Below are 23048 nucleotides of genomic sequence, written 5' to 3' on the forward strand. Positions count from 1 at the left end.
ACACCGATGGTTATGACTCTGAAAGTGCACTGGGCCCTGCTAACTAGGCTCCAATGTCAGTGCTCTCTCCCTAAAACTGATACATGTGAATTGGTAACACCAATTGGCAAGGACTTTAACCCCCTTATAAGTACCTGGTAATTGGTACCCAGGGCTTGGGAGTCAAAGTGGTCACCAGGGCCTGAAACACTGTTTGTGCCATCCTGAGTGACCCAAGTAAACAGATGACAGCAGTCCTGCCACTGCAGACTGCAGTGCCAGTGCAAACTACTTGAACTCAACTTTGCTTTCACCATATGTGACAAGGTCAAAGTACTATTTTTAATATATGCCAGTCACCCCTACGTAAGGCCTCCTGAGCCCAGGGGACAAACCGCATTATATTAAAGGTGAGTACATATAAATGAAAATGAAAACACCCCAGCACACAAAATAATGTCACAAAAATGATCTAAATAGTGCAGAACATGAGCACAAATTACAACACGTAAAGTAAGTTCTTGTTCTTTTTATTTTTAATTCTTGAGTCTTCAAAACAGCCCTTCAAAATAGCTGACACGTGTTTTGACGCTTTACGGGGAAAATCGTCCCGCGACTTTATCAAGGCTGCACAGAAACAAATAAAAGGGCAATGTATCCTAAGATACATCCACAGATGTACATAATGTATCTACATTTTCACTAGCTGAAAAGCGAAATGGAAAATTGGTGAGTCTGTAAAAGACAGCACAAAGTGTAAGATCCTAGAAGATCTCTTGGTAATGTCCTGTTTAGAATGGATATAAAAATATATCCCACATGCCAAAGTATAAATGGAGAGAAAACATGAGTCACATGTGAAGAAAAGGAAATGGAGCTCAATTTGAAATAAATAAGTAAAATAGAGGCTAGTCTGGGAAAAGTGGTCACAAAGCGCAAATATACATATTTTTTTAGGTCGAGCTAGAGTTGCGCATGCGTAGCATGCGGTCTAGCTCGACTACTATTGTTTTCAGTTTCCTGGGAATCTGAGACAGCGTTCGGCCACGCGCCTCTGCTGTCTCAGATTTGTCCTCGTGAGCGCGCCTTTGCTGCTGGCTGCTTGCTGTGTGCGCGCTGTTTACAAAACAGTGTGGGTCAGAAAGTGGCATCATTCTAGGCAGACAGACACTCGCGTACACCCCCCCCAGACCAGTCATCGGGCTCTTTTAACACACACACACGCATACATACGCATACATACACACGCATACACACACGAGCACACACAAAGACACACGCGCGCACACATCCCCCTCACACTCCACTCACCAGGTTCTTCTTGCGTGTCCCTCGGCAGCCAGCGGGTCATTCTCGTTCACAGGCGGGGCCGCGGGGCTCTCCACGAGCACGGGAGCCCCGCTAGCTAAGACGGAAATCTTCCGGCGGGCACAGGAGCGCCTGCTTCCTGTATTTGTCCGGCCCCGCCCCCGTCCCAACAAAGGTTGCCTGGCTTCCTGTTGAAGCCGGGCTGCGGCGGTGAGTTTGCTTGTTTTTATTGTTAGCGCTTTTTGCTGCTTGTTTTTTATCGTGAATAAACGAGGTTTGAACTTGTGTCTTTAAAGGCAGCACTCAGCTCCTAAATCTATAATGTGAACCGCTCGGTAGCTTTAACATATTTTATAACTGTAAACAACATAGTGTTTAAGGAGCGGTCACACGGAGATTCACTGGTCTGAAAGCGGTCAATAAGAGGTACCTTGCTGATTAAAATCGAAGCGTTAGAAAATCCGGCACGTCGTAGTGGGTGCGCGGTTGGCGTTACCTGTCTGTGGCCACGTTACTTCGTGCGTTTGAGACTGTCTCCTTTCTCGCCGGGACATCATGTTTCCAGTTTCTTACTCTTGCTTGACAGCCCAGTGGTTTATGGGGCTTGTAGTACGAGTTTGCTTGTATTGGCACTGTTAGACTTACAGACAAGAGCTTTCGTAGCTCCACGCGCTAGAGTATATTGTGTTTCTTTGCATTCTGGGCTTTGTAGTTGTCATTTTAGAAAAACCACCGACTGAATGAGGCACTCCGACAAGTTTACGAGCTCAGTGCTGTCGACGAGGGGAGGGAGCTATTATATTATTTATATAACGCGTTATACCACGTTTTTGGAGGTCGAAGGGCAAGACAAAGAGACATATTTCAAGACAAATGTTGATGCGTTTGTATTTGCCAGTTGACTTAGAGGCGGAGGGACGACTTCTTTCGGAGGCAGAAGTATACAAAAGGGGAAAAAATACTGTTTTGTTTTTAGCCCAACCCAGGTTTCTTCCGTGTGTCTTCAGCGGTGACTCTGTACTGGCCTGTTGTTCTAGCAAGGAGTGACACGGTGATGATGTCATCAGCACGAGATGTCCTCCAGTCGCACCCACACCAGTCCCAGGTACATACCACATTGCATGCCTCTGATTCACTTGCATGGACTCTCAAGGACACCTGCCCATGTTAATAACTGGAGACTTAGCTCAGTGGGTGGAGCACCTACTGTTGAGGCATGTGTTAATGCTGCTTATTGCAGGCTTGACTCTGACTGTCATGCTTCTGAGGTGGATCCAATAAATATGCTGACAACATTTACTTTGTTACATTTACCATCGCGCTATTGCGTCATTCAAGAGGCAAGCATCAATGTCATTCAGAGTGGTTCTTATTCACACACAGCAGGGGTATACCCTGAAGGCGTCACTTCTACAAAGAAACGTGGCTCTGGACAGTTTTGTCATGAGACATGTTAAACAAATTGTTGTTATTGTAGGGGAGGGGAGCTGGGGTAACATTCTGGTCAAAACTGCCTGCGCCCAGTCCCACAACTGCACCCACTAGCTTGAGAGACCGTCTTCTCTCTTTTGGGTTGCCAAGGGAGGGGTGGGGGAGCCCTCTCCGCGTGTGGCGCAGAGAGTTACCGCCCCCACCGCCGCCTACACGACGGTGCTTTATGAGGTGTTAAAGACACTAGTAGGTGGCGGCACCAACCTCCCCACCCAAACTCGAATTAGTCCCTGTAGCTGCTGGGTGTCTGCCCCCAGCCCCCGCTTGTGCCCTCCCAGAGCCAAGTTGATGCCTTCTTCCGAAAACAGGTCATAGATAGAAAGAGCAAGGAGCCTGCCTGACATGTTCACTAGTGTTTAAATGAACTCAGCCCTGGTATTACAGAACACCGCAACACATGATTGGTCTACCGCCAGGATCTCGCCATACTTCCAAGGCTTTGGCCACGAGGCGCTCTAAAGTGATTGTTGCCTTTTTTTACAAAGGAGTCCCGTGACAGTTTTCTGTGCTGCTGCAATGCAGACTGGGTGCGGGTGTTACTTTTTGGCATCTTTATTATCAGGGATGGGCCTCCATGTTTCGTTTTGGCATCTTTATTACCCGGAATCGGCCTCCGTGTTTCGTTTTGGCATTTCTATCGGGCTCTGTTTTGTGCCCTGGCATAGGTGGATTGCAGTGTCAGCAGGCACATCGCTGTGCGCTGCTCACACTGCTCACTTCTTACTAGTGGAGAAGTTATTGCATGACGTCATGCCGGGTGAGCGTTGTAAGGGAAGGGAAATCCTTTCAAGTCATTTTCTATCTGGATTTCCCTTCTCTTTTAGAAACTCAGGAGCACCTGTGTCACCAGGGCTGTAAGTAGAAGCTTTTCAATATTATAAGCAAGCCATAGTTGCTGCTTATTTATCTTATGAAACTAACAGCCATTGACAAAGCCAATAGTCCTTTCTTGTTGCAGGTATGATGTTACTTGTATCATATATGTGTATGCAGTGACAGAAACAGCAAAATACAAGTCGGGCGGAACACTATGCTAAGCACAGATTTTTAGCTTATGTGTTTTTAAGCCACATCCGTAATTAAATTGGCCACGCCTCTTTGAGAGACCCCCCATTTTTTTCATCCCACTTAAAGCCCTGATTACTTGTTAAAAATGCGAGCGAAGGGCTGTGGCTGGCTGAACGGTGTGGGTAAGCAGAGACTGTACCCGAGGGGTTCGGCTGTGCCAAGTTTTCAGCCAATCAAACGCGGAAGCACTAGGAGCACGTGGAGACCCCAGAGCTTTAAACGCACTTTGAAAAGTCTGGATTGCCATTTACCACATCCATTATTAAACCAGCAAGGGTGTTATTAAATAAAAACATTTGATTGACATGTTTAGGTACATTAATCTGGATATGTTTTTATATATATTTGTTTATTTTTTTTTAACTCTCACGTGAAACCTGCACTAGATGGGGCTGCGTTTCCCACCCCACCAGTTAACACTGCTAACGGTTTTCATATTATGCAATAGCCACCCGAGGGTGACAGTTCGGTGTAATGTGTTTGCACCTCTAAATAAAGTTGGGTGTAAGAAACGCTTCCTGGACTTTAACGAAGTATGCAGGTACGTTGTGCCATCACAGATTGTTTTCCAAGGACTCCAAAAAAAGCAACCATTTACAATGCAATAGGTCTCGCATTTACGCAAGTTTAAGCTATTGGCATTGTAAATGACAATGCCTTTTATTTATGTTTAAAAAAATAAAAATAATGGGCATTGCCGTTTACAATGCCATTAGCTTAAACTCACGTAAATGCGAGACCTATTGCATTGCAAATGCTTGTTTCATATATCTATCTTTTTTGTGAGGACGTGAGTAGTGGGGGAAAGTGGGGGGTGTAGTGACCCTAGTGAACCCAAATAGTATTAGCAGCAGAGCTTTTATAAATACCTATGATCCTTGCTTATGGTTCTCGGTAAAACAACAAGAGATAAGAGCCTAGAGTAAGTAACTACTTCTCATCAATAACAAAATAACTACTGTAAAGATTATACAAATAATAGTCATCACCTACTTAAATTGTGGTGATACTTCCAACCCACAAGGGGTTCTGTTTCTTGCGACGTCCACTAAGGTTGTGCGTCTACCCAAATGGTCCCAGTGTCCTGCACAATCTCTGAATCTAAAGCCAAATAATACCAGAAATAGTCTCAGAGGTAAGTTTCATATATGAAGCCAGGCATCCTGCGTCATGCTTATGACACAACTCCAGCAATGTGTGAGTTTTGCGCCGACAGTTACGTCAGGACTCCCGATGCATCTGTCATTCTGTGCAACACGGAGCGTCGTACAGTAAATTCGGCGCATCTATGGTGTCACAAGGAGGGCTCAGTGAAAAGTGTTGCATCACTGTTGTACCACAGCAATGCAACACTTTTCATAAATGAGGCCCATAGAAAGAGGAAAAAAACCTCTTGTGATTGTTTTTATGCAGGAAGGTTTCTATTCCTGCACAAAAGTAATCCCCCGCAAAGCAGACACCTTTGCACCATGTTGCAAAGGTGCCTGCGTTGGTGCATGGCAGCCCATTGTCCATCATCGCAGGGGAAAAGGACAGGAATGTGTCATATCTAAAAGATACGGCGCATTCCAACCCTTTTCTTTTGCCATAGGGCAGCACCGCAGGAAGGCCTGCAGCACTGTCCTACAGCAAAAACTCAAAATAAGGCTCTGTGAGCTTCATTTATAAAAAGTGTTGCATTGCTGCGGTAAAACAGCGATGCAACACTTTTTACTGCGCCCTCCTTGTAACACCATGGATGCGCCGTATTTACTGTGTTCCTGATGCATCTGTCATTCCTTGCAACATGGAACGCCGTACAGTAAATATGGCACATCCATGGTGTTGCAAGGAGGGCTTACAGGGGTTTACAAAGTGCTGCATCTGCCTAGATGCATCATTTTGTAAATATGGCACACCATGGCGCATTGTTTACACCGCCCTTGCGTCACGAAAAGTGACGCAACGGCACCTGAAAAGTGTTGCAAGGGGCTCATAAATAAGTTCCTGTATGTTTATCTGACTATTCCAGTTGTCCCTGGGTTGTATATTGTTCGGAGAGGTTACATCCTGCTGCAACCAGTGAATTCAGGAGTAAAAAAGATGTCCAGGGTGTGCCACCAAACCTCCTTTGTACATGTGTAGTAGTGGGAGCAGTAGTGCTTACATAGGGTTTCTTGGAACCCAATAACCCAGTAAAGCCCTTAAGTATTCATCAGTATGACGACATACCCTCCACCACCCGCGACACACTCACACTCCACACCAGGCATGCGTGTGACCTCAGGTACATTGGCAAAGGGGGCTACGGTAGATATCGCTAGGAAACACAAACCTACAAATAAACGTCATCAGCATATTTATTATATTGAGTTAACCTTATTTGTTTACAAAACAATGTAATGTAACATGAACTGAATGTGCTTCACTGCCCTCCCGGATCATTGTTCTCGCGCTCACAGGTTCATATTTCAATCATTTCCACCCATTCCTCATTTCTCCCAGATCTCCTTGCCCATCTCCACTCTATTTCCGTCTCATTTCCTCCTCACATAAACAACATCCGGGTGAGGCTCAGCTTTTCTTGTCAGGCCCCCTCATCAGTACCTGCCAGCTGCTGCCACCGTGAGAGGCTGCTTTCAGGCAGTGAGTAGGGGGGATAATAGGACCGGCATTGAATTTGGGATCAGAGTAGGGCTAAATTAATACAGACTCATTCATGTGTAGAATTTGTTTAATTCTAGCACGTCCTTTCACGCATTTGTAATTCTCCATCCCAATTTTTTTGTTAAGTCATTTTTATTGGTTTTGAAAGGTACAGGATAGCATGGGAAGTGACATCATGCTGATGTCATATGTTTGACAAGGCTTAATCTCCTTTTTCACTCTCAGACCACTTCTCCCAATCCCTCCCCCATCTCTACTTTCTCTCATCGCTTTACACCTACTCTCTCTACTATTCTCTCACTCTCTCTCTCTCCCTCCCTCTCTTTCTCTCTCTCTCTCTCTCCTTTCCTCTCTTTCCCTCGCACTGACAGCACGAGGCTCAGGGTGCACCCACCCTTGCTTACCTGTGCAGGTTGCTGGGTGCTACAAGCCTGTTAGTCAGTCAAGGGTTGCTGTACCACCAGCGGGGCCTGCCCCATGACAGCCAATGAGTAGGGTTTCTGTTGGATGTGCGTTCATTCTAGCGTTAGGGGTAGAGATTGTTGTCAATCTTAATTTATGTTTAGAGTCCAGGTTAAGGTTAGTCATGGTTAAAGATAAGATTCAGGTATGGGTGGCCCTAGAGCAGCAGCCAGCTGGTGGCACCCCAGCCTAACCATGCAATTGTGGGCCCCCATGTTTTATTATTTGTTTCTCCTCAAATTTGGTGATTGCCTAGTGGACCTTGAGGGTGAGATCAGCACTGGGTTCAGGGTAGGTTTTTCTTTATTTTTCACCTCTCTTTATCCCTCTCTCTTTTTTCTCTCGTTCTTTCCTTCTCACCTCTCTCTAGCTCTCTCTTTCTCTCTCTCTCGTTCGTTCTTTTTCTCTCTATATTGTAAAAAAACAACTAAAAGTCAACACTGGGAAAACAAAAATGATCACATTTAAGACAAAAAGAAAAGTGTGTTCCGCGTAAATGGGTCAACCCTAGAAAAGGTATAATCCTTTTAATATCTGGTAATAGAATAAGTAGAAATTTAAATTGGGAATTATTCAAAATACACTCAACAAAGCGGAGGGTTCAGCACATGCCTTTGTAAGAATGGTCAGGAAGCATGGCCAATGTTTCTCCAATCATATTATTAAAGTCTTCTCAGCAAAAGTAGGAAGTCAAATTGCCTACGGTTCCGAACTTTACGGTATGCATAAAAGTGTCAATCTTGTAGGCCGTTTTGAGAGGAAACTCTGGAAAACAACCCTTATGCTATTTTAGTATCAGCCATAGGTTACACTTCTACATAAAAAAATGCCAGATGGCCTCCAAAAAATACGGTTTAAAAAGGTTAGAGTCATGTGAAAATAATTTGGTGGGCTGGGCTTTGGAAGAGCAATTCAAACTGAGGATCAAAAACCTATTTGCAAACCTCTGGCTTAAAGAAACTAATAGGGATATTTATGAGCCCCTTGTTGCTCTTGCACCACCATGCAACGTGGTGCAAGAGCAACGCAACTCAAAAACTGGAGATATGACGTCACACAAGGCCACCTTGTGTGGCCCTGAGTGGTTTCATAAATCTCAAGCAAAGCAACGCAGCGCAAATCACTGCGTTGCCTTACTCTGCGTCAGGGAGGCGTTCCATGGGTGTTCCCATGCAACATCCATGGATTTTGATGCATTCCCAAATTTACTGGAAGCCGTAGACCTGGGAATGCACCAAAAACCTACGCCTCCCGAGGTGAGGCATAATGAGGAAAAATATGTTTATTGCTCCTCGTTTTTTCCTCTTTCTATGAAAGCTGCATTTTGCAGCACACATAGAATGGGGGAAAGGCCTCAGCGGAATGTTTTTGTGCAGGAATGTATTCCTTCCTGCACAAAAACAATCCACCTTCCAACGCAGTCACCCTTGTACCATGGGGCAGGTGTGGCTGTGTTGGTGCTAGGCCGACAAAATGGCTCCAGCGCAAGGGAAAAGGCAGGAATGCACTGTAACCTTTTAAATACGACAAAATCCTGCCCTTTCTCTGTCACACAGTGCAGCCCTGATTAATCTTCAAAACTCCACAATTGCCAAACAATTTACACATCTGGAAAAAGAACAAAAACTGAAAGCATTAGATAATCTTTCCTATACTAACCATATAGGTTTGTTTAATCCGTCATCAAGTGCCAGTTGCGGCCAGCATGCCTTGCGGTTGGGGTAGGTGGGCATAGGGGGGATCGTGGGTGGGAGGGGTCACGTAGGAGGGAGCATAATATATATTTTTTTTAATAACTTACGTCCCTGCTCCTGCTCTCCTGTCTCCGACTCCAGGAACAGGTAGCAGGCAGCCAGGCTCCCTCTCCTAGGCCAATCACAACAATGCAATGCAGAGCTGTGATTGGTCTGAGTGCTGTGACATGGTGCTCAGCCAGGGGCTGGAGGGGTGGGCATGTTCCCCATGCAGACTGTAATGCAGCCTGCATGGAGAAGGGGAAAGTGCACATGATTCGTTTGGGCGGCCCGAGAGGGCCAACCAAACAGTCATTGCGCACTTAGGAGAGGGCAAACCACTCCTCCCCAGCCCTTCTCCGTTAGCAGAGAAGTCCTGCCCCGCCCGCAAAGGAAACATAAAATGGTAATGACTGAAAGTTATTACCATTTTATGTTTTTGCTTCTCGCACTGCGAGAAAGCAGTGGGGCAACGCTCCTCCGCCATAGCAGGGGAGCTGCCACTGTCAGGTGCACAGCAGTATGTAAGAGAAAAGAGTCTTTTTGCAATGGCAAGAGGAGGCTGCCTGTTGTTAAAGAAAAACCTGAACAGGAGAAATACTGCTAATTACATCTGCTGTGCCATTGAAGCCTCGAAACACCTTTTATTAGACTGCCCCCTGTACAGTGCCATGAACTAAGCTGCTCAACCAAGAACATTAATTGAGGTGAGTGAGCACATTTTCTTCCTTTCAAGTGATATGTCTAGGAAAGCAACTGTTGGACCTGGGCCTCTTGGCAGGGTCATCCCTAAACTTTTTGCCTTCCTCCAATACTCTCTCTGACCTGTTTTTGTTGGTTTAATGACTCTGGGCACTTTGCCACTGCTGACCAGTGCTAAAGTGCATATGCTCTCCCTGTTGTAAAGTGTACATGTGATTGATGTCTATGATTGGTTCATTGGATTTACTGTTAGTCCCTAGTAAAGTGCACCAGGAGTGCCAGGGCTTGTGAATGCCAATACTGCTAGTGGGCCTGCAGCGCTGGTTGCGCCACCCACAGAAGCAGCCTTAAAATGTGTCTAGGGTCTGCCATTGCAGAACCTGCGTGCAGTCTGGTACTGTCATGCTAGCTGGGCAAGTGCACACACTTGCCAGCCCCTGAACCTTCCCTTAACTTCATATTAGTCACCCCTATGGTAGGCCTGAGGGCAGGGTGCATTGTAGTGTAAGGTAGAACATGCCCTGATGTGTGTGGCATGTTCTAATAGTGAATTACTACCAAAGTCGTTTTTCACTATTGTAAGGCTACCTGTTCCCTTCTAGGCCAGATGGGCTGCTGGAATTATTACACTCTATAATCCCAGCAGGCTCAGGGAACATGGTAGAAATTCATGTTTAGTATGCCTGAACTCAGAATAATAAAATACTTCTTTTAGTAAAATTTATTTTAATATCCTGTGTTTGCAAATGCTACTTTTAGAAAGTTAGCATTTGCTTGCCTAACCATTTCAGCCCGCCTCTGCTTGGATGTGGATCTGACTGTCTGGTGTGTGTGAGTGACAGGGCTGGGAGTTGACAGGTAGTGAATAGCCAGATGACACCTTAGTGGGTGGTGGGAGTTTCCCCTGAATGATGCATCAGGCTGTGCTCTGCCTCCACAATGCTGGCTCCGCCCTCCTGGGGAGCGACTGATGACTCAGCCTGCACTTGGCCCAGGAAGGACCGAAGCTTGTCAACAAAGTGCTCAGGCCACTCCTGCCCTCACAATGCCGGCTCCGCCCCCCTGGGGAGCGGCTGATGTGCCTGCACTCACACTGAATACAGAAGCCAGAAGTACCCACAACAAGTACTCAGAGACTGGAGCAGTTATGCAGAGGCCCCCCTGGCTTGCTAGAACAAAAGAAACTGGGTATAAAAGAAGGAGCCCTGCTCCTTGTAAATTAGATCCAGTTTGCGCAAAGAAGAAGCTCTGCCTGAAGAGAAGGACCCTGGAAGCTGCATGGAGAAGTACTGACTCTGACCCCAAGAGACTGGCCTGTGGTGGGTGCCTTGCTGCTGAAGGAGAGCAGGAGAAGAAAGACGGAAAGACTTTGCTTTTATTCAACTTGTGCCAAACTCTGCTGAAAGATCTCCAAGGGCTTGCTGCTGAACTTGCCCCCTGACCAGCGCCCCAGGAACAGTGGGCGCTACCCCCGTCTGGAAGAGGAACAGCTGCTGTGTATTGTCGACTCTGCATCACCGCCCTAAAGGACCTGTGCTAACCCCTGTCCTGCCAAGCACCGTAATTTCCTGCCGTCGCCGTGACTGCCTCCCCGACCGGAAGAGACAACGCAAAGCAGAGGACCTGTCCGGTCCGATCACCACCTTCTGCTGCCCCCGCGCTGTGGAAAGTGAAGAGGAGACGGACTTCAGTACGTGTGCCCATCGGGAGGAAAGAGCCCTGCAGAGACCCTCGCAATCCGCTGCACCCCTCTCCAGGCGAACCCAAGACGCAGCCCCTGCCTGTAAGCCTGTGTCCCCTGAACACCGCCAACCTCGAGGTTAGTGCTCCTGTGGTCTCCGTGCCACGTCACCCTCCTGGAAGGCACCACAACAGGGACGTCTGCCTGGCATCGGCCGCACCGAAGCTGAAAAGGACACGAAGGTATTGTGTGCTAAGCAAGCAGCATATTAGCCCGCGCTGTGTGCTCCCAATTGTATGCCCTGCCTTGCTCTGCCCCCCCAGGAGAGGCCGCACCGCACTGTGAAGGGTGCCTTGCCTCCCGGAGATCCTCCGCTGTCAGAAGGGACCCCTCTGCACTGACAAGTCCTGAAAGAAAGCATTCCTGAAGGTGCCTTGGCCCCAGAGGCTCCTCTCACCCCTCCCTGCTCCTCACTGCAGCTGAGAGCCCCCACCTCTGGAAAAGGCCCGGGGCTCCTCTCATCGCCTGCTTGCTGCTCTGCTCCGCAGCTCAGCCCCCACCTCTGGAAAAGGCCCAGGGTTTCTTCGAGGCCCTCTCTGGTGTCCATTCCAAGCCTACCGCGAGATGCGTGAGAGTTGGTAGGGGCCGAGTCAGTTTCACCCTTGAAGGCAGGAGAGGCGCTGCAAGGCGCTCCGAAGGCCGAGGAGGGTCCCAAAGCCCCAGAACAGAGAGAGGCTTTCTCTTTGAAAGGAAAGAACACTGAAAGAACTGTTTGGGAATAACACTAAACAAAGATTGCTTATTACTGAGAAAGAACTGTGGCAACTTAACCTAAAGAGTAACTGGAACCTGCATTTGAAATAACCAAGACTGTATTTACAAGCCTGCTTGAAATTTATATAAAGAGAATATATTTTTACAAATACAGTTTGGTGTCATTGTGTGGTGGGTTGGTTGTGACGGTGTAATATTGCAAATGTTTAACCTTACATGCCCCAGAGATTAGCCTAAGACTGCTTAAGCCACACTACCTAGAGGGTAAGCAGAGGTTGTCTTGAAGGTAACCCTCAGCCCTGACGAGGAAGAGAGAGGCCCTGATTGTCGCCAGTGTTGCACTGCGCCAACCAGAGACTCCCCCTTCCTACATTGGACGCAGCGGTGAGGATAGCGAATTTACATTTGCAGTGTTCATGCCTTAACTATTGACCATTGCACAGTGATGACAGTCCAGTAACTAAGCCACAGACTTTGTTTTTTTTGGATTTATGATTTGCGAGAAGAGATCTCCATGTGTTTTTGAAGTCATGCCTGTGTCAGTGAAAATGGAAAAGGCAGCATCCATTTCTTCTATTGACTGTGATTGGGAGAAACTAGAAAACTACACTGGGAAACAGCTCAGGAGCTTCTGCAAAAATTTGAACATTTCTATGACCGGACTCTCCAGATGGGAGCAGTTCCAAAAGGCGCTGAGGGCCTGGGTCAAGGCAAGGAATGCCCCTGGAAAGGATTTTGAATTTGAGGATGCAGAACAGCAGCTGGAGGGACCCCTGACTCCAGAGTGTAGGGGTGCAACCTCCCCATTGGGTAGCAGTGTTTCTGGCCGAGGTCTGTCGCCAGAGGAGCTGGCGGACAGACAGGCAACCCGAGATCATGAATTGAAGTTGGCAGAGCTGGAAATAAATGGGCAACTGGAGCTAGAATCTAGGAGGTTAGCCCTGGAAGTAATGAAAATGGAGCTTGCGCATGACTTAAGAATGAGGAAACTTGACATGGAGCTCGAGGGGCTTGAGGCCAGGAGGGCTTCAGCCCAGCAAAAAGAAATGTGTGTAGCTCAGAGATTGAGCTTTGCTGAGTTGGAGGTGGAGTCCAGCTCAGATGGTGGCAGCAACATTCAGGTATCTAGTGCAGACAGCATAGCGCGCGCACCTAGAGATATGGCACCTGACTTGGAGGGGGTTAACATACACCAGGAGGTTCAAGGGCATGAGGTAGCTCCAGTAGTGCGCAGCGTCCCTGAAGGGAATAGGGTAGCTGGCGTAGGAGTTCATGGTCCTAGTGGTGGGAGGGATTCCCCCATGGTTGAGGTCCTGGTGGGTGAGTGTAAGGACCGCCCAGAAGAGTGTGGGTTGTGTGACAGAGACAGTTCGCTACTGTCTGGCCAGTCTCAGAAGAATGGTGTGGAGTATGTGTGTGAGGCGCTGGATGGTGAGGTGAAGGATAATTTGGTTAACCCTACTAGGGGGCTGTGTAATCCAATTGTGGGAGAGCATACTTTAAGTCCCAGTTTTCCAGAGCTATGCCAACACCTGTTTGAGAGTGAGTTCTCTGGCCCCAGGGAGCTCACATTGGAGGCAGACCTTGTGGTGGATTCCCGAGGGTCTGGAGAGGCATTGGGGTGTGATCCTGTGGGGAGTGTCTCAGGTATCTTCCAACCCAGAGTGGTGGAAGTGGCGCAGAGTAGCCCAGCTAGGTCCTGTAGTAGTGAGATGGGTGTAGGGCCTCACGTCCTGTCCTTAAGGGGAAGGAGTGAGAATGGGTTTTGTCCCGGTAGTGCCCAACCTCAGTCTCAGAGCCTGGATGGTTCTTTAAGGGAACACCAGGTGGGGAGCCTAGGCTGTCCGGATGAGTCACCCGCTGAGGGGGATCCCCCAGTGGCTAGAGAACGTGGAGGCTCTGTAAACAGGGCTCCAGTAGTTCTGGTGACTGGCAGTACCACTCCAGTTGGGAGGGTGCAGAAGTCCAGAAAGAGGGGCGAGAGGGGGAAAGAGTCCCCAGTGGAAGAACCAGTGGGTCAGGGGCCAGCCAGCAGGGCTGCGTCCCCAGTGAATGACCAGGGGGACACCACTTCTGTCCTGGGGGATCTTCCCGCACTGTCAGAGGGACAGGGGTTGGGAGATCCACGCCGGGCAGGCTGTTGCACGACACATGAGCTATGTGCCACCCTCAGGGGGGGCAGGCGTGCTCCCCGGAAAGTCCTGGTGCGCCAGGCAAGTGTTCAACTGCAGGGTTGGGTCCCTGAGTTGAGAAGCCAGGGTCAGGTGTTGTCTGACCTGGAGGGCAGGGCCACTGTAATCAGTGTCCTGGCCCATGTCACTTCTAGGGGTACCACTCCAGTTGGGAGTGGGCAGTACTGTGGAAGGGGGTGCAGAGGGAGGGAGTCCTCGCCTCTGACCCCGGTGCAGTTTGAGGGTTTAGACCCTAGGTTTAAGGGCCAGGTGCAGGGTGTCCCCCCTGACCTGGTGCCCCAGTTGCAGGATAGCACCCCTGAACTGGTGGGCGAATTGTGCAGGTCACCTGCCACAGGTGCCCTGACAATTCTGGAAGGGGGTACCACTCCAGGTGGGAGGGTACAGAGCCCCCAGGAGGAGGACCGGGTGTGGGAGAGGCCACCCCAGTCTTTAGTACAGCCGTCAGGTACAGACCTGAGGCTGGTGGGTCAGTGCCAGGATGGCATACCTGACCTGACAGGAGGGAGAGTGGACCAAGGGTGCCAAGCACCTGGGGCTAATGCCCCCCACTCTTTAAGGCCACAGAGGTTTGAGAGCCCTGAGAGGCGTACGGCTTGGGTCTCATTCCTGACTACTGTCAGTGGCCACTGTGACATTTTTCTGTCAGCCTGTTGGGACACACCTGTGAGCGAATTAAGGTTCAAGGCTGCACAGGTGGTGTCCACAGGTGTAGAGAAGGGTTTCCCATGGATTGGCTTGGTGGACCCTGAGAGTATGAACAGAGGATTTGAAGGAGGTGCAGATTGGCGTAGAACTGGAATGTGCCCCTGCTGTTGCGGGCCAGGTCCAGGTTCTATCGCCCAAAGCAGGGAAGCCCATCACAGTGGTGATTGGTCTACCCTGCGTTTTGGCTGGAAGGGGGTTGTGTTGGACCTGGGCCTCTTGGCAGGGTCATCCCTAAACTTTTTGCCTTCCTCCAATACTCTCTCTGACCTGTTTTTGTTGGTTTAATGACTCTGGGCACTTTGCCACTGCTGACCAGTGCTAAAGTGCATATGCTCTCCCTGTTGTAAAGTGTACATGTGATTGATGTCCATGATTGGTTCATTGGATTTACTGTTAGTCCCTAGTAAAGTGCACCAGGAGTGCCAGGGCTTGTGAATGCCAATACTGCTAGTGGGCCTGCAGCGCTGGTTGCGCCACCCACAGAAGCAGCCTTAAAATGTGTCTAGGGTCTGCCATTGCAGAACCTGCGTGCAGTCTGGTACTGTCATGCTAGCTGGGCAAGTGCACACACTTGCCAGCCCCTGAACCTTCCCTTAACTTCATATTAGTCACCCCTATGGTAGGCCTGAGGGCAGGGTGCATTGTAGTGTAAGGTAGAACATGCCCTGATGTGTGTGGCATGTTCTAATAGTGAATTACTACCAAAGTCGTTTTTCACTATTGTAAGGCTACCTGTTCCCTTCTAGGCCAGATGGGCTGCTGGAATTATTACACTCTATAATCCCAGCAGGCTCAGGGAACATGGTAGAAATTCATGTTTAGTATGCCTGAACTCAGAATAATAAAATACTTCTTTTAGTAAAATTTATTTTAATATCCTGTGTTTGCAAATGCTACTTTTAGAAAGTTAGCATTTGCTTGCCTAACCATTTCAGCCCGCCTCTGCTTGGATGTGGATCTGACTGTCTGGTGTGTGTGAGTGACAGGGCTGGGAGTTGACAGGTAGTGAATAGCCAGATGACACCTTAGTGGGTGGTGGGAGTTTCCCCTGAATGATGCATCAGGCTGTGCTCTGCCTCCACAATGCTGGCTCCGCCCTCCTGGGGAGCGACTGATGACTCAGCCTGCACTTGGCCCAGGAAGGACCGAAGCTTGTCAACAAAGTGCTCAGGCCACTCCTGCCCTCACAATGCCGGCTCCGCCCCCCTGGGGAGCGGCTGATGTGCCTGCACTCACACTGAATACAGAAGCCAGAAGTACCCACAACAAGTACTCAGAGACTGGAGCAGTTATGCAGAGGCCCCCCTGGCTTGCTAGAACAAAAGAAACTGGGTATAAAAGAAGGAGCCCTGCTCCTTGTAAATTAGATCCAGTTTGCGCAAAGAAGAATCTCTGCCTGAAGAGAAGGACCCTGGAAGCTGCATGGAGAAGTACTGACTCTGACCCCAAGAGACTGGCCTGTGGTGGGTGCCTTGCTGCTGAAGGAGAGCAGGAGAAGAAAGACGGAAAGACTTTGCTTTTATTCAACTTGTGCCAAACTCTGCTGAAAGATCTCCAAGGGCTTGCTGCTGAACTTGCCCCCTGACCAGCGCCCCAGGAACAGTGGGCGCTACCCCCGTCTGGAAGAGGAACAGCTGCTGTGTATTGTCGACTCTGCATCACCGCCCTAAAGGACCTGTGCTAACCCCTGTCCTGCCAAGCACCGTAATTTCCTGCCGTCGCAGCTCGCACCGCAAAGGTCAGCCTGTCTGACCCCAGCCCCGTGACTGCCTCCCCGACCGGAAGTGCCAACGCAAAGCAGAGGACCTGTCCGGTCCGATCACCACCTTCTGCTGCCCCCGCGCTGTGGAAAGTGAAGAGGAGACGGACTTCAGTACGTGTGCCCATCGGGAGGAAAGAGCCCTGCAGAGACCCTCGCAATCCGCTGCACCCCTCTCCAGGCGAACCCAAGACGCAGCCCCTGCCTGTAAGCCTGTGTCCCCTGAACACCGCCAACCTCGAGGTTAGTGCTCCTGTGGTCTCCGTGCCACGTCACCCTCCTGGAAGGCACCACAACAGGGACGTCTGCCTGGCATCGGCCGCACCGAAGCTGAAAAGGACACGAAGGTATTGTGTGCTAAGCAAGCAGCATATTAGCCCGCGCTGTGTGCTCCCAATTGTATGCCCTGCCTTGCTCTGCCCCCCCAGGAGAGGCCGCACCGCACTGTGAAGGGTGCCTTGTCCGCTGTCAGAAGGGACCCCTCTGCACTGACAAGTCCTGAAAGAAAGCATTCCTGAAGGTGCCTTGGCCCCAGAGGCTCCTCTCACCCCTCCCTGCTCTGCTCCGCAGCTCAGCCCCCACCTCTGGAAAAGGCCCAGGGTTTCTTCGAGGCCCTCTCTGGTGTCCATTCCAAGCCTACCGCGAGATGCGTGAGAGTTGGTAGGGGCCGAGTCAGTTTCACCCTTGAAGGCAGGAGAGGCGCTGCAAGGCGCTCCGAAGGCCGAGGAGGGTCCCAAAGCCCCAGAACAGAGAGAGGCTTTCTCTTTGAAAGGAAAGAACACTGAAAGAACTGTTTGGGAATAACACTAAACAAAGATTGCTTATTACTGAGAAAGAACTGTGGCAACTTAACCTAAAGAGTAACTGGAACCTGCATTTGAAATAACCAAGACTGTATTTACAAGCCTGCTTGAAATTTATATAAAGAGAATATATTTTTACAAATACAGTTTGGTGTCATTGTGTGGTGGGTTGGTTGTGACGGTGTAATATTGCAAATGTTTAACCTTACATGCCCCAGAGATTAGCCTAAGACTGCTTAAGCCACACTACCTAGAGGGTAAGCAGAGGTTGTCTTGAAGGTAACCCTCAGCCCTGACGAGGAAGAGAGAGGCCCTGATTGTCGCCAGTGTTGCACTGCGCCAACCAGAGACTCCCCCTTCCTACAGCAACATAATGAACTTGAAGATTTTTAAGAAGAAATTGGTAACAGAGAACAAAACTGTTTCAGAAGGGGGTGTGTGCTGGCCCTGCTCTATGCTTTTAAAGCAATATAGTTAGGGACAGGGCTTTTTCTGTCTTTAGTCATGATTTTAAATGTTTTTTTCTAAATTGGATAGTATATATAGTGTTACTCTATGACTTATGTAAATATGTATTCTCTTGGTGTGAAAGGCAGCCATGCTTTGCATGTGCAAAACACACAAGATGATGGACGGAATGTTGCACAATGGCAAAGCATTCACCCCCAGTCACAGATCTGGGTTTAATCCATCGTTATTTTGCTCACCAAGCCACCCCAGTTCAGACATATGCAAATCAGTCTTGACCCTGTGCCTCATGGGAACAGTCCAGCCCGAACTGCCAAGCCATGTCTTCCCTGGACCGGAATCAAGCATCCTGGGACCTGTTTCTGGCTATCAGCCGTCTTCAGCCAGGATAGCTTGACTCCAGTGGCTTAGTGAGCACGGGGCCCACGTCCGAGCATACCCTTCCCACATAGGGTGAACAGCAAAACACACAAGATGATGGACGGAATGTTGCACAATGTCAAAGCATTCACCCCCAGTCACAGATCTGGGTTTAATCCATTGTTATTTTGCTCACCAAGCCACCCCAGTTCAGACATGGCTTTGGATGTGGGCTGAAAAACTGCTGATAAAATTCAATTAAAAGTTCTTTCTTTCTCGCCTATTTATAACTCTCTCTCTCTTTCCGTCTCTCCTTCCCTCTGTCTCTTGTTCTCTCGCCCCTACCCATTTCCCTCCGCAAGGATTGTCAGAGGATTTTTGTGTGTCTCCAAGTACCCCATCTTCTTACAACCACTCCTGTAAAACCCCCCTTCCCTTCTCACTTATTCTTCAGCTTTGCCCCAAACATTTAAAAAAGCTACCTTTTAGGGGTTTATACAGAAAGAAGTTTAATTTTCTTTACAATATGTAGCAAACTACCCGTTTCATTTTATGAGGTGACTGTTGTCATGTTTTTGTACTACTCCCCACATATACTCATTGGTTTTATTCTTTTACATAGTTTACTACACCATGTGGGGTTTATTTTTGCCACACTACCCTCTTACATGACACTATCCACTGCAGGTTTATGGACCCCTGCTGATAAACTGAGAGGCTGGCTACAAGAACAATTTTAATGTATTTGTATAACCGTCAGTGACATCTCCTTTCATCATGGTCTAGTCCAGAGATACTCAAAGTTTGACCCATGCGCCGCATGCAGCTCTCCTGGCCTTTAATTGCGCCCCCCTGGTGAACAGCTGCACTGGGCTGATGTTAACTTGACAGAGCAGGAACATTCAGAAAGCTGTGAAACAAACGGGCATACTTTATTTACACGTTAACTAAAGTAACTGTAAATAAGAAAGTACATTTTCCTAGACAACTTATCTTTAGGAACACCTTTAGTTTTAAAGACATCTTGCATTAAACATGTAAAAACATGATGAACTCTCTGCAAACTTCAAAAAAGTGTATTTTAATAACATGCATGAGCATTTTACCTTAATAGATCAGATTATATGACAGCATTGAGAGGCATTTGTTAGCAGTGATCATTTTCAACATGATCTTGGAAGCATTCATGCCGCCCCCATTCTGAAAACAATGCCATTAGTGACCAAGAGGCAAGTCATTTGCCGGGTGAATCTTGTATGTAGCCTTGGTTGTTATATAATTGGAACAACACTATAGTTTATTAAATAAAACACAAGAGAAGGTTTTTTATAGCACCCCTCCTGAACTCATATTTCTTAAGGAGCTCTCATACGTGGTAACAAAGAAATAGGAGGCAAAGTGAAATGAACCAATTGGCTAGGATCACCCACTTTCATCAAGTGGGGAGCCAGGACTGATGCCAGGTTTTCTGGTTTCACATTTTGTAATTCATCCACCAGAAAAGTAGCTCTTTCCCGCTCATGTTTCACATTAGAAATTAATGCTTTGACTTTAATTCTTGGTGCATGAGAATAGAGTGTTGGTGGCAGACAGATGTCACGTGAAGGCTTGGTTTGTCCTCCACACCATGCATCTGCTTTCATCACCCCAACCCTCGCATTGCTGGCATCGGTGCAGCCCTGTGGCATGCCTCAGACAGTACTTTATGGCCCCCGGGGAAATGTTTGCAAGAACCCATGGTCTAGTCCATTTCACCTGCTGCAGAAGCCTTTACATGTGCTAAAACCCTGTCTGCATCACTGTCAGCTTGGTAGAAAAAGGGGTCGTTATGAGGGAGACAGACCCCACCTCCTGAGGTCCTCACTTAGGGCCATATGTATCAAGGAACGATTTTGAGATTCTGTAATAGCGATTTTTAAGAAATCGCTATTTCAGAATCGCAAAATGGTATGTATCAAGAAAAATGCATTTTTTTGCGATTTCCTGATATTCCTTAATTGCGAATTCGCAAATTGCGAATTCGAAATTAAGGAATACTTTCCCATTCATTTCTATGGGCCTCCTGGCCCATAGGAATGAAGGGGAAATTTACGAATCGCAATTTTCTAATTGGAAATTGTGAATATTTTCAAGGGTGCAGGGGTGTCTCAAGAACACCCTGCTGCACCCCTGAAAATGACATGTGTGCGCATATGGCGCACATACATGCCCTAAGGGCATGTATGAGCGTCACATGGCACCTTTTGATTTTTAAAAAACTGCTTTTTTAAAAGAATTCGCAACTTACCACCAACTAGAAGTTGGTGGTAATTTGCGATTCCTTAATGGTATTTTGGAATGTTTTTTTCCTTGATACATTGCATTTAAGGAAATGCAAAATTTGCAATTCCTTAAATGCAATCGCAAAATAAGGAATGGCAAATTTAGCGATTCCTTATTTTGCACCATAATTTATTTCATACATACCATTTAGTGAAAATGGGTTCGCAAACGCCGGAATTCTGCTAATTTCGGCGTTTGCGAACCCATTTTGCCTTGATACATATGGCCCTTAGTCCTATATTGAGTAAACTGACAGTGTATGGATTTCCAGTAATTTGGTGCATTACAGAACAGAGGGACAGAGACACAGGGAGGAGTGACCAGCCTAAGGCCAGTTTTCCCTTCCCAAAAGGGATTGTGGTAACTCATATCCAAGGCTTTGGGTTTCATTTAGAGTATGGGGCCAGGAATTCTGTCACAAACGTGCAGCTATCCTGCCTGCTGTATTACAAGTGCATTATATCCAATGTATCCAGTATCCCGTCTGCCAAACTCTAAATCAGGTCCTTTGTCTCTTTTGTTAACTCCCCAGAGGGGCAATTATTCTTTAGTTTGATTGGCCCCTCTCCTGTTCTTCGTCTGCCGCCCATATATATACATACGTGTTGGAAGCCCCAAACTATACCTACCCCCCCCTCTCAATAGAAAACATGTTTAGCAGCTAGGCTGGCCACTGGCTCGAGAAAGTTTGATCACAGCTACCCAAACCTGATCACTTGGAAATGGCTTCCAATGGAGTCAAGAAAAGTCTGTGAACGTGCCTGCATTGTCTGTCATGAAGTGCCCACCCGGCTACTCCTGAAATAACTGACCCAGAAACTGACAAGCCCAGGGGACCAGCATCAACTTCACAGCGCATATAACCTACTTCTCAGCATTCCTCAAAGAAACCTAAATAAAATATCTGAGGGGGAAAAAGCCATTCTGCAAACATCAGGACAGTCTCTTCCTTAGACACCACCGAAAAGGAATTGAAAAGTGTGTTGCTCCAGAGCTGCTTCTCACAACATAGGGTTCATTCATGTGCCCCTTACAAGCGAGCTTAGGGATTCTTCGCTATTGATAAGACAAGTTACCCAGTTAATATCATAAATATCAGTCTTATTGTTTATACATTGTTTATTCACCTGTATGTTATGTATAGCACCGCTATTTAGTTCTATGTATATACTTGATGGTATACAATTAGTTTATCTGTACCATAAACGTCCCTAAGCTATGCAGGGCTTAATGCTTCGTTTGTAAGAGAATATATATATATTATTTTTTTACCCAAAAATCCAAAGTTTTTTTAGAAGCTGCCAAGTATCCCAAGGCTGCATGGTCTTGAGTTCACCTTAAGTTTCATTCTCCAGAACCCTTCACTGCCTTTTTCTTTATGTCCCTCTTATGGGTTCTCTTTCATTCCTCTTGCCCTCTCTCTCACTCTTTTCTTATTGTTTTCTTTCTCCTTCTCTCTCCTTTTCTGCCTTGGTCTCGCTTGCCCTGGGGAAAAGACTGAAATTAAAAATAAGTCCCAGTCCCAAAAAATGAGCGTTGGTTCCCACAACCTGCAACCACTGGCACAAAATAAGCACTGTTGTAGCAGTCCCCCTGGAAACTTACAACATCTGATTTTCTATGCAGTAACTTTCTTCTTGAGTGTCTTTATGTATTTTTGATGCAGCAATCATTCATGGACCCTGAAACCTATAAACATAGTCGATGTACAGTGCTGTGACACCACTGGCTCTGGCCCACACTATTTAAAACTGCTAATAAGAAAATTCAAGTCAGCGTTGTTGTTAAATTAAGTTGGAAGGTTGGTGCGAACTTATTGATAATTGTCAGATCTTTAGGGTTATGGCGGTTAGCTTTCATTTTAGATCAACTCATTTAAAATTAATTTAATTCAGTAACTGACAATAATTTAACTATGGAAAAACATTTAAATATATTTTTATGGATTCATTGTTGGAGATTGTGTTGCATATATTTTAATCTAATGTAAAATACGTTCATTCATTTCAATATAATATATAGGGGCATATTTACAAGCTTCTTTGCATCGCTCCTGCACCACTCAAAGTGGGCTTCTGAGAAATATTTTGGCACCAACACTTATTATTTTACAAATTAAGTCCTGCCCACCTGCCTCTATCCTTTAGTTCTCCCTCTACTCTCATTCATTCTTTGTTGCTCTCTCTCTGGCACTTGCTCTCTCTCCTTTCCCACTTTCACTCTCTCTCCTCTCATTTGATCCTTTCTCTTTTCTCCCTGTCTTTTCTGACCACAGGTGTGGCGCAGCGGCCAGGGCATTTGAGTCCGGAGCGCAGGGCTCATGGTTTGATCCCCAGCGCTGGAGGCAGATCAGCTCAGCACCATGTGACTCTGGGCAATAGCTCACTTAATCTCCCCAACGGCCCCCAGCTCCTCGAGACCCTTATGGATGATTAGTTAGCGCTTTACAAATACCTGGTTATTACATCCACCTAGGCGCAGATGCCATCTTCCCCTGCCGGTGCCCTACCTGTTGCTGTCCATGTCTACGGTCAGTGCTGAAACTTGCACCTCCTACTTGCAAGTGCCCTCAGTTTTACAGTCAGGGTTACA

General features: G+C 47.5%; 1 protein-coding gene across 1 annotated transcript in view; it reads right to left on the bottom strand.

Moving 5' to 3' along the window:
• HTR6 (5-hydroxytryptamine receptor 6) overlaps positions 1–23048 on the bottom strand; it is a 176277-nt gene that overhangs the window by 151555 nt on the left and 1674 nt on the right. The window lies entirely within an intron of this gene.

The sequence above is a fragment of the Lissotriton helveticus genome, chromosome 5_1 (genome assembly GCF_964261635.1).
Source record: "Lissotriton helveticus chromosome 5_1, aLisHel1.1, whole genome shotgun sequence".
In the NCBI taxonomy this organism is placed as follows: Eukaryota; Metazoa; Chordata; class Amphibia; order Caudata; family Salamandridae; genus Lissotriton; species Lissotriton helveticus.